This window comes from Notamacropus eugenii, chromosome 2, assembly GCF_028372415.1.
Source record: "Notamacropus eugenii isolate mMacEug1 chromosome 2, mMacEug1.pri_v2, whole genome shotgun sequence".
In the NCBI taxonomy this organism is placed as follows: Eukaryota; Metazoa; Chordata; class Mammalia; order Diprotodontia; family Macropodidae; genus Notamacropus; species Notamacropus eugenii.
This window is the reverse complement of record NC_092873.1, coordinates 192,976,071-192,987,071: the sequence shown is the minus strand read 5'-3', so window position 1 is coordinate 192,987,071 and position 11,001 is coordinate 192,976,071.

Genomic DNA, 11,001 nt, shown 5'->3' with positions numbered 1-11,001 from the left:
CCTTCTCCAGCTCATTTTACAGATGAAGAAACTGAGGCATAGTTAAGAGACTTGCTCAGGGTCACATAAGTAGTAATTATCTAAAGCCCATATTTGAACTCAGGAAAATGAATATTCCTGACTCCAAGGCTGACTCTCTAACCACTCTACCACCTAGCTGCCCAGGCTTCTTTTGTAAGCCTATTTTAAAGCATTATTCTGAAATGCAGCCCATAGACTTCATGAGACTGCCAAAGGGATCTGTCTCACAGAGGGAAAGGGAGAGAGAGAGAGAGAGAGAGAGAGAGAGAGAGAGAGATATTAAAACACTTAGAACGAGAGTCTAATACACAGAGAATAGACCTATGAAGGGGTGTTCCTGAAGAAAGGAAGCATCACATGGTCTTCTGGTTTCCCAATCTATGTTTTCTATTTTCTCATGATATTTCCCTTCCTAAACAGAGCTACCTTTCTTAGGCATGTTCCTAGGGATGCTTTCTCAAGGGGCTAATTCTCCGTTCTTACTCCAAGGAATTATATATCAATAAGAGCTTCTGATAGTTTTCTATACAATTATCCTTTAAACTAACTATAATGCATACTTTTCTGTTTTTCAGAGGCAGCTGTTAGTTCAGGGATAGAGCCCTGGTCCTAGAGTCAGGAAGACTTGAGTTCAAATCTGGCTTCAGACACTTACTAACTTTGTGACCCTGGAAAAATTAAATCTCTATTTGCCTCACTTTCCTCAACTGTAGAATGGGGATAATAACAGCACGTACATACCAGGGTTGTTGTGAGGATCAAATGAGATAATATTTCTAACAAGCACTTGCAGTATATAAATGCTTAATCTTTCCCTTCCTTCCCTTTCCTGACTCATCTCTTTGGAGAGGTGTTTATTGGTCCCTTCTGTTTCCAGAAGTCAGTATCCTATAAAAGTGCAGTTTTATGGAATTTTAATGATTTTCTTTCTAATGGAAAAGTCCTAAGGAGAAGACAACACAGGAGGTTTTCAGTAGCACAGCCCTACTGGTTCTGTTAATGCAAACGCAGATACTTTAAAAAAATTACAGGAGACTTTTAAGGCTCTATAAAGCATAGTATTTACATATAATAGCCTCCTACAAATGGAGGGGTTCCAGAGGGTTCTAGAAACTCTCCTCTCAAAATAGCTAAGACTGTATTAACCAATCACAGATCTCAGCATAATTAAACAGCATTGGTTTTCCCCAACTTAACTTAACGTGGTCCCAAATGAACACATCATGTACTCAAAACAATTGTCTTTCCTCTCAACTTCTCTCTTTCTGTTGATAGCACTTCCATCATGCCAGTCACCCAAGCTTGAAACCTTAGAGACTCTTCTCTCTCCCTGAGTCCTTTGCATTCAGTCAGTTGCTAAGGGTTGTTGATTCTACCTCCAAAGCATTTCTCACTTCCTTCATTGCCTTTTAACTGATCTCTCTGTCTTTAGTATCTTCCCTCTCCAACCTCTCTTCAAATTACTTCACAACCTCAAGAATCTGACTTCATCAGCAAGAATATTTCTTCTACCCATTTTGGTACCTAATTTCCTGCCAAGACAGCTGCCTGAATAGGAGACAGTCTTCCAGCCTCCCACATACCAACATCAGTAAAACTTTGAAGTCCTCACTGGACTTGTGATGTACAAGAATTTCAAAGTCATATCATGACTTCTTCCATCCTACAACTGCACATATGGTTAGCCAGAAGCCTCAGGTCAATAGGAAAGGAAGGAAGGAGGCAGTTCCCAGCACCAACAGAGGCTTAGCCTCTCAGAATAACCAGAGACTACCTAAAATCCCCATAGCCTGCTAGATTCGGTGTCCACAGGCAGTCAGATTAGAAAGTTCTGATGCATTAGCCCTAGGGTAATGTGAAGGCTCCAGGGTGGCTGCCTCAAGGAAGTAGCAGAAACACTATAGCACTCAAATAGGGAAAGCCTAGATCCAATCTGAGGTTCCTACTCCTCTGCACTGAAATACCAGATATGGTCCTGAAATACAGCACTGTTAACTTCAAAGATGCAAAGCTCTCCCAAGGTAGGGCTCAACACAGGAACCCAGGGTTCTATGCAGATCACTCCAAAGTATGCCTATGGGCAGAGCCCAATCCTAGCACAGTGTCCCAATTCAGGAATGAAACCTAGTAAGATGAGTTGAAAAAAAAAACACACACACTAGCATCAAAATTATTGTTAATCTAACTCCATAATGACTGCAAGCAGATTTAAAGGAAAATGAATTCTACATCCCATTACATTCTATGAATGTCTTAGACTCCTAGAAGAAATGAAGCAAAAGCTAAAAAATTAAATAAAGCTATGTGGAAGGAATAAATAGTTTGGAAGACAAAATGGTAAATATTACTCAAGTAACAGACTTCCTTGAAAACTATGTATACAAGATAGAAATCAAGGATTCCACAAGACAGCAAGAAATATGAAAAGAGCATTCAAAGGTTGGAAAAAATAAGATAAAATGTGACAGCAACTGAGATGGAGGAGAGAAAATTTAAGAATCACTGGAATCCCTGAAAACAATTTTCAAAAGTTGAACACTGTATTTCAGTTAATCTTAAATGAAAACTGTGTAGATTTACTACAACCAGAGGGCAAAGTGAACTACCACTTACTATTTTAAAGAAACCCCAAATGAAAAGTCCTAAAGAAAACCAAAGCCAAAATCCAGAACTGCCAGATATGAGGAGGAGGAGGAGGAGGACAAGGATGTACACACCCAGAGAGGAGGAGACCCCAGTCAAGATCATAAAAGACTTGGAAGCTTCTAAATTGAGATATCTGGGAATATGATATTGCAAAAGGGAAAAGATAAAAGCTTAAAACCAAGAACAACTTACCCTACAAAGCTGAGTATCTTTGTGGTGGGGAAAGGGGGGAGCTAAAACGGAGGGGAATGGAACTTCGGTGGAAAAGAACATTTTCAAGCATTTCTCAAGAAAACAGCAGAGTGAGTAGGACCTTGAAATATAAACATGAGTTCAAAGAAACATAGACAGATAAATTTGAGAAATTGGAAGGAACTGTAAGATGGTAGAGTGCTAATATTCTACCAGAAGAAGAAGAAAGCAATGTCCCTTCAGAACTTCATTGTCTTCAAAGGGTGTTAAGGGAGTTGGGAAGGGAAGGGAAGGGAAGGGAAGGGAAGGGAAGGGAAGGGAAGGGAAGTCCTGGAATCGATTGGTTCTGCTTTGAAGATTTAAAGAAAGGTAATATAAAGGATAGTTTTAAAAATAGACTAGAACAGAAAAAGAAAAGAGTGGAGTGAAATTTTTTTGTTTCTCATAATTGGAGTACATGAGAAGTGTACAAACATGAAGGAAGGGGTTGAGGGAGTGAGCATCAGATGAATCTCATTCATCGAAAATGGGCAAAGGAAGGTTGAACATACACATACATGCATGCATGTACACACAAACATGTGTATGCACACACAATCCACAAACACATGAACACATACAGTCTGACACAAAAGTACATCAAACTCAAAATGGAAATAAGCAGGGATGAGTTAGGGATTGGCAATAAGAGGGAAATTATTGCCAGGAAGAGAATAATCACAAGTGAAAAAGAATTTCTTGATTTTGAAGAATTAATAAAAAGGGTGGGATGGATAGAAAAGAAAAGAACTAGAATTTAAACAGGTACCTTAGTCTCTTAGATAACTGGAGAATGGTCAGTTGTGTTATTGGAATGCAAATAAATTTTATCACACTAAAAGGAATGACAAAAGAGAGATTTCAAAGAATCATAGCATGTACTGATGCTGAATGAATTGATTCTTGACTTTTAGTGCCTCCAGATGAACTTCATAATTATTTTTTGTCCTAATTCTACAAAGTAATCCTTTGGTAGTTTGATTAAAATGGTATTGAATAAGTATATTAGTTTTGGTGGTACTGTCATTTTTATTGTATTGACTCAGTCTACCCAAGAATAAATAATATTTCTCTAGTTACTTAGGTTTGTCTTTATTTCTGTAAAGTGTTTTATAGTTGTATGCATATAGTTTTTTTGTTTATCTTGACAGACTATATAATGTATCCCAAATGCATTATATAGTTATTTTAAATGGAATTTCTCTATTTTTTGTGTTGGGTTTTATTGGTATTATATAGAAAGGCTGATGATTTGTTTAGATTTATTTTATATCCTGCAACTTTGATGAAGTTATTCTTTCAATTAATTTTTAATTGACCTTCTAGGTATCTATATCTAAATATAAAACAACATTCATACTGTAAAGAGAAACAACTTTGAAAGCCTTAAGAACGCTGATCAATGCAATGACTGACTGTCTCTAGAAGACCTACAATAAAGCACATCACCCATCTTCTTATAGAGAGTAGATGGTCACAAAATATACACATCTTTTTGAACTATATTCATTTTTCTTGACTGTGTTTATTTATTACAAAGACAGGTTTCATACATTTTGGGGTTGAGGGAAGGTGGAGATCATTGCCAAACAAACAAGCAAAGAAATGAATGAAAAGATAAATAAGCAGGTAAATAAATATACAAGTAAATAATAAGCAAACAAAGAAATAAATAGATCCTTTCTGGACACTCCTTCAGAATTGCTGGGGCTAAAAGAATTCTCTATTTAATGCACCATTTTCTGGCTATGAGCTTCCCTGAATTCAAATTGGTTCTCAGATAAAAAAGAAACACACAAAAACAGTCCATCATTGGACCCCCATTTGAAATCTTTCTAGCTTGGTTTTACCTCAGGAGTGCACACTGTGGCTTCAGAATAGGACAACAGCAGATGTCATCTTTACTTTCTGCAGCTGCCCACATAATCTTTTAAATATACATGTCTGAGCCTGCCATTTCCTTATTAGATAACATTAAATGGTTCGCTATTTTCTACAGAATGAAAAAAATCTTCTAAACCCAACATTGCACTATCTGAACTTTTTGAACTGATGCTGAGTGAAACAAGCAGAGCCAAGGGAACGCTGTACACATTAACAGCAACATTGTACAACCAGCTGTGTTAGACTTAGCTCTTCTGAGCCCCGCAAGGATCGAAAATGACTCCAAAAGACTCATGCTAGAAAATGCTATCCACATCCAGAGAAAGAACTATGGAGTCTGAATGCAGGTCAAAGCATGTTTTCTCTTTGTTGTTGTTTTCTGTTTTGTTTTCCTTTTTTCTTTCTTGTGGTTTTCCCTTTTGTTCTGATTCACCACTCCCTTTCATCCACTCTTCATTCTACCCAAATTGGACTACTAGCTATGCTCCAGTTCATTCTACCCTCTCTAATCATTGTGCAGATGATTCCCTATGGGGGAGGAGGGAAGAGAAGACAAGGGATGGACTCTCTCTTCTCTTTTCTGAGTACTTAAATCAATATACTCCTTCAAGATTCTGCTCAAGTGATCATTTCTTCCATGAAAACTTCCCTGATGGCCCCAGTCCAAAGTGATCTCTCTCTCCTAAAATTTTCTTAGAGCACCCTATTTGATTCTTTCCTTTATCCCTTCCCCTTATATAGTACATACTACATGTTTCCTAGGAGATTCCAAACTCCTTAGAATCAGGGATCTAGGAAAAACCTCAGAGGACTGGATGGCCAGGGCTTCTCAAACTTTTTTTTCCATTCTCAGTTCATCACCATTGCATGGCCTGAAGGCATGCAAAATGCAAAGTCCACAAACTTTGTGTTCAGAACCAAGGCTGTGGAGAAGTTGCCTGATGCAACACAGGCAGGTGTTGCTAGAAACACGTCAGATCCATTATGGGCTTGATTTTTAATTAATTTTTAGTTGTTGTACATAGATGAGAAAACAGAAGCCTTGGGAAGTTAAATGACTTGCCCAAAGTCATAAAGATAGTAAGCTCAGAAGTGGAATTTGAACCCAGGACTTCTAACTCTTGATCTAGTGTTTTCCTCGCTATTCCACATTGCCTTGAAAGCAAGGACTGTGACTTTGTGTATTGCCTGTGTAACTCGAGCACTTAATACTCTGCCTTGATTAAATAAACATTTGGTGATTTAAAGCGTTTGAATTGAAATAATCATGATTCTAAGATGAATAATTTATACACATATTTTATAGACACATTATTTCAGTTTTACCACTCTAGTTCAAATAAATAATGGAATATATTAACTAATGATTTTATTCTGTAGAATCTGCAGTAACTTGATAGAGAATAAAAGAATAACGTTTTTTCCTTAAAGTTCACTATTGCTTTATCATCTATTTCCTGTAAGACTTTATTTAATAGAAAATGAATATATGGAAGCCTAGTTATAGAAATTATTTCACAAAATATTTTAATGGGTTACAAGGGCAGTGCTTGCCTTTGGAACTAGGTGAGTTCTTCCAACACACAAATAGGCATGGTGTACCTGCATCAAAGAAGGCACTGTATTTGTATCTGACCTGTGGTGGAGCATTCTGAGCGCTTATTGGTCTGATTGACTACAGCTACATAAACTGTAACTTGATTCTAACACAGTGATGTCATGTTCTCTTCAAGACCAAAGGACACCAATCAACCAACCAGGGCTTGAGCATAAGGATTATTGGGGAAGTAGAAGATTTGGTGAATTTTTAAGTTTACTAAATGTCATCACAATAGTGCTAATTATTACAGCTAGAATGCATACAGCACTTTAAGTTGTGTGGAGCAGTTTGCAAATGTTATCTCTTTAAAGACTATCATTTGTTTATGAGATCATGGGATCATGATCATGAAATATCCTTTGATTAAAGAGATCTAAGAAATTATCTATTTCAACCTTTCACATTAGGGTTAAGGAAAATAAATCACAAGAATCTTAATTTTTTTAATGCAAAGTCACACATTTCCTTTACTCAGTAAGCTTTCTGTGAAGTCCCTGGGGCATTCTCCATGACACCTGTATCCCCTAAAATCTTTATCTCGAATTTAAGATAATCTGTGGTTCAGCCCCTCTCAAAATCACATTTTATCAATACCCACAAATGCAACTCTTTTATCAACCAGTTGAGTATTCATTAATTAAAACAAAATACATTTAATCAAATAGCTTAGGAAATAAAGTGATAGTATACCATTCCCCCCATATCCATGTGGTGTACATTCTCCTAGAGGTTGCCACAACACTTCTGTGGAAAATACAGAGGCAGAAAATACATGACTAGGGAATAAACATGGGATACAGAAATGTGAGAAACAAGTTACCAGATATCATGTATGAAGAAGTTCAGTTGACTAGATCACAAGAATGGAGGTACAGATGAAGGCAATGTGGGTGGCCAGGACTGTTAACTTGTCTGACATCGCCAAGCCACTGATGCATTTCGGTGGTGTCATTACACTGCTCTCTGTTACACCCTTTTGGGTATGTCATCTCTCCTGAGTATCTGCACTGGCTTTGTCACCAAGCTTCTCTTTCTTGTCAGCTTCGGGGCTGTCCCTCCAAGTCTGCCTGCTTCTCAACTCCCAACAGGGTGCAATAAACATAAATATTTAAATATTTAAAAAAATAAATATAAAGCCTCTCCTGAAAAGGACAGGCTAAGAAATGACTAATTTCATCCTCCACACTCATTTAAGGGGGAGCAGAACAAAAAATAAATAGAATACACTGAGTCTAAGATTATCTTTTCTTTTCACTCCCAGGTCTAAAATGGAATCTCAAACCACAGTCTCAGGAAACTTTAGGATTTAAGATGAAAACTTCCTGATGACTTTAGTTTAATTCCTTCTAGGGTTCCTATGCCCCAAGAACACTGTCTCAAAGAAACAAAAAGGCAACGTGAAAACTTAGATTGTGAAGGCAACTTTATCCCCCAAGATCCTCACGGGTTTAGCATGCAAAATTAATTTGAGCCAGAACAAAAACTAAGCAAGAAATGCATCGTGCCTTTCTGGCATGAATTCCTGCTGGTTATGTGTATCTTTTAGCAGGGGGGAAAAATCCTGTTTTGGCAAACAAAATACTTTGCTGCTAATGTGTGAAAAGTAGAGAGCCTCTCTCTATACTCCATCATGTAGAATCTGAGTATAAATGACAAATTAACCGAATGGCAAAAACACATCCAATTGTATTGGCGCAGAAGACAAGAGAGAAGAATGAAGAGTCAGGAAGACCTGAGTTCAAATGCCCCCCCAAATTCAGACATTACTAGCTGTGTGTCCCTGGATAAGTCATTTAATCTCTCAGACTCAGTTTCCTCATCTGCAAAATAAAAATAATAATATTCCCTACCTCACAGAGGTGATATAAGCCTACCTTGAGGTAACATATAGCTCTTTGAAAATTTTAAAGTGCTGTATAAATACTATTATTGTTATGATTCCATACGACTCCTCTAAATCAGAGATTCCCAGGTTTTTCCATAACATTCCCCATCCATCACTTTCCATCTAGGACCTCAGTGCCAATGACTAGTATGTCAATTAAAGGAAAAGAAAAAGGGAAGATTGGATTAAGAGGACTGACCTGAATAACATATTTTTATTGCTGAAAGATCTTGGAAGGATATGCCTTGATTGTTCTGATAGAGCCTACTCTAACGATATTAAAAAAAAAAACAAATCGAAAAAAAAAACACCTTCTTCCAGCCCTTTCACATCAGTAGCTCAATTCATGAGAGTATGATTTTAACATTTGCAAATTGTTAATCTCAGAAAATGGTGCTCTTACCCAAAGCCACCCTAATTTCTTTCTGTGACAGACTATCACTACTACATGGATTATATGTGTAATATATACAGAGATCTTACATGTAAAGAGGTCTCACATGCAATACAGGGTACTCAAGTACAACATTTGAGACTCAAGTATACTATATACTCACCTGTGGGATTCAGTTCTGGTGCTGGAAATCCCCTCTAACACCAGTTAATAATGCAAGGCTAGTGTACAGTAACAGCAATATCAAAATTATTTAGACTTTTCTTTCAGTTTTTTTTTCTCCTTATGAGTCTCTATCTCTGCTTAAAAGATGAGGAAAATTTTTCCCCAATCTCTTTAAGGGAAAATTTTTTTAAAAATCTCATTATCCAGAATTCTCCTTCTCCCTCACTAACTCCAGCTCCCTCCTTTTCTCCCACTCCTTTATGCTGTCATCATTAGCCACACAAGCCTGAAACAATGGTCACTGTTTTCTGTTTTTGTTTATCTGTGTGTATGTGTATGTGTGTGTGTTATTTGATCAATGAGAAAAACATGTAAGAGAAGAAACACCTGAAATCAAAAGAGGAACAATTCAGTTAGGAGGCCAGCTGCCTAGGGCTGCCAATGAGAAGAGAACAGAATAGGCATCTGCTTTTCCTCCCACCTTCTTGGATTGGGTGAGAAGGAAAACAGTGGAGCTTGAGATTTATGTCTCAATAGCAACACGACCTAAGTTTTAGCCTTCTTATACTGATACTGTCCTGAATCTAAACTTCCATCATCTGTCCTTTCTCCTGCTTCTAATCTACATGAAAATGTCCCATATGGTGAAATCCATTCCCTATCCTTCAGCCCTGCATCTCTATGCCTATTTCTCAATGTGCCTAGACAAGATGGATTATTATGCCCCTTTCTCCTTTCCCAGGGTCTTTCTCTGAGGAGAAGGTAAATGTCAAGTGGACTTGGGAACTCTGGGTAAAAATGGTATGTCAGTTGTCATAACCACTTCTGAAGCTTCACATTCCTAAGGCATTGACTGTGCTAATGGGAGGAGGGAAAGACATGCTACATGTGAACATCCATTTTCCTCACCACTTCTTACCAACAGGGAGATCACGCCAGGAGCCCTAGGAATGGTAGCATCCCAGCAGAACATTGGGTCTGCTTTCAGCCCAGCCCTTGTAGCCATCATCCTAGGAAGCAAACCCAAAAGAAAGGTAACCTGGAAACTCTTCTGTAGGTGAGGCAGTTGAAAGCTTAGAAAAGAAACTCACAACCAAAAGTCCTTGGAACCATCAAATAACTCAACTTCAGAAACTAATATGATTCTTTCAGTGGAATGACATTAAAGAGAATGTCCTGTCATCTGCTATGCCCCTGTGCCCTAAGGACCATAGAACTTTCTATGTGACTTGCAAATGAAAACCTAATTACATGTTATTTCCTCCAATAGATTATGAGTTTTTTGAGAACAGGGACAGTTTTCTTTTCTATTTGTACCTGTAGATCTTAGTACATTTGTACATAGTAAGTACTTAAATGCTTTTTCATTCACTCGCCATCACCTCACCATTAATTTATTTTTATGTGAAGTAATTAGTAGCATTTTTCTAATCACCTCTGCTTTCCTAATTAGCTTAAAAGAACTTCAGGACTAATGCTGATTCCCATGTTCTAAGATAATAGATTATTATTATTTTTATTATCATCATTATCTGAAATTCTCACATTAGCTTGTTTTCTTTGGTCCTATTCTGCTTAACTTAATAGCTTTCCCTGATCTGTTTGCTATTCTAGTGAAGTTTGTCATATGACTCTGATTTCCACTTAAAGATGAGCCAAGGAATGCAATGTAGCCCTAGTCCAGAGGCCCAGGTGTTTTAAATTAAGAGTGGAATAAAGCATGTTCCTGGTTTAAGATTCCCAGGCCAGAATGAGTTCTTGACTAACGAGGTGAGAAATAGCTGACTCTCCCAGGCTTAACTGAGGGCACCCTCAATCTAAAGTTATTTTTCTTTTTTTTTTTATTTTTAATTTTTTTATTTTTTTAATGTTTAACAATCACTGCCATACAATTGCGATTTTATCCCTCCCCACCCACCCCCCACTACCTCCCTCCCTCCCCACGACTGAAGTTATTTTTCTCTGTTAGAATGGGTCCCCCACGCTAGATGGTCAAATGATGCCCTACTTTTATACTTGCCAAAGGTTGTGGGGTTGTAGTATGTTGTTTATTCTTCTTCCTCTCTCTCTCTCTCTCTCTCTCTCTCTCTCTCTCTCTCTCTCTCTCTCTCTCTCTCTCTCACTCTCTCTCTCTCTCTCTCTCTCTCTCTCTCTCTCTCCTTCCCTCCCTCCCTC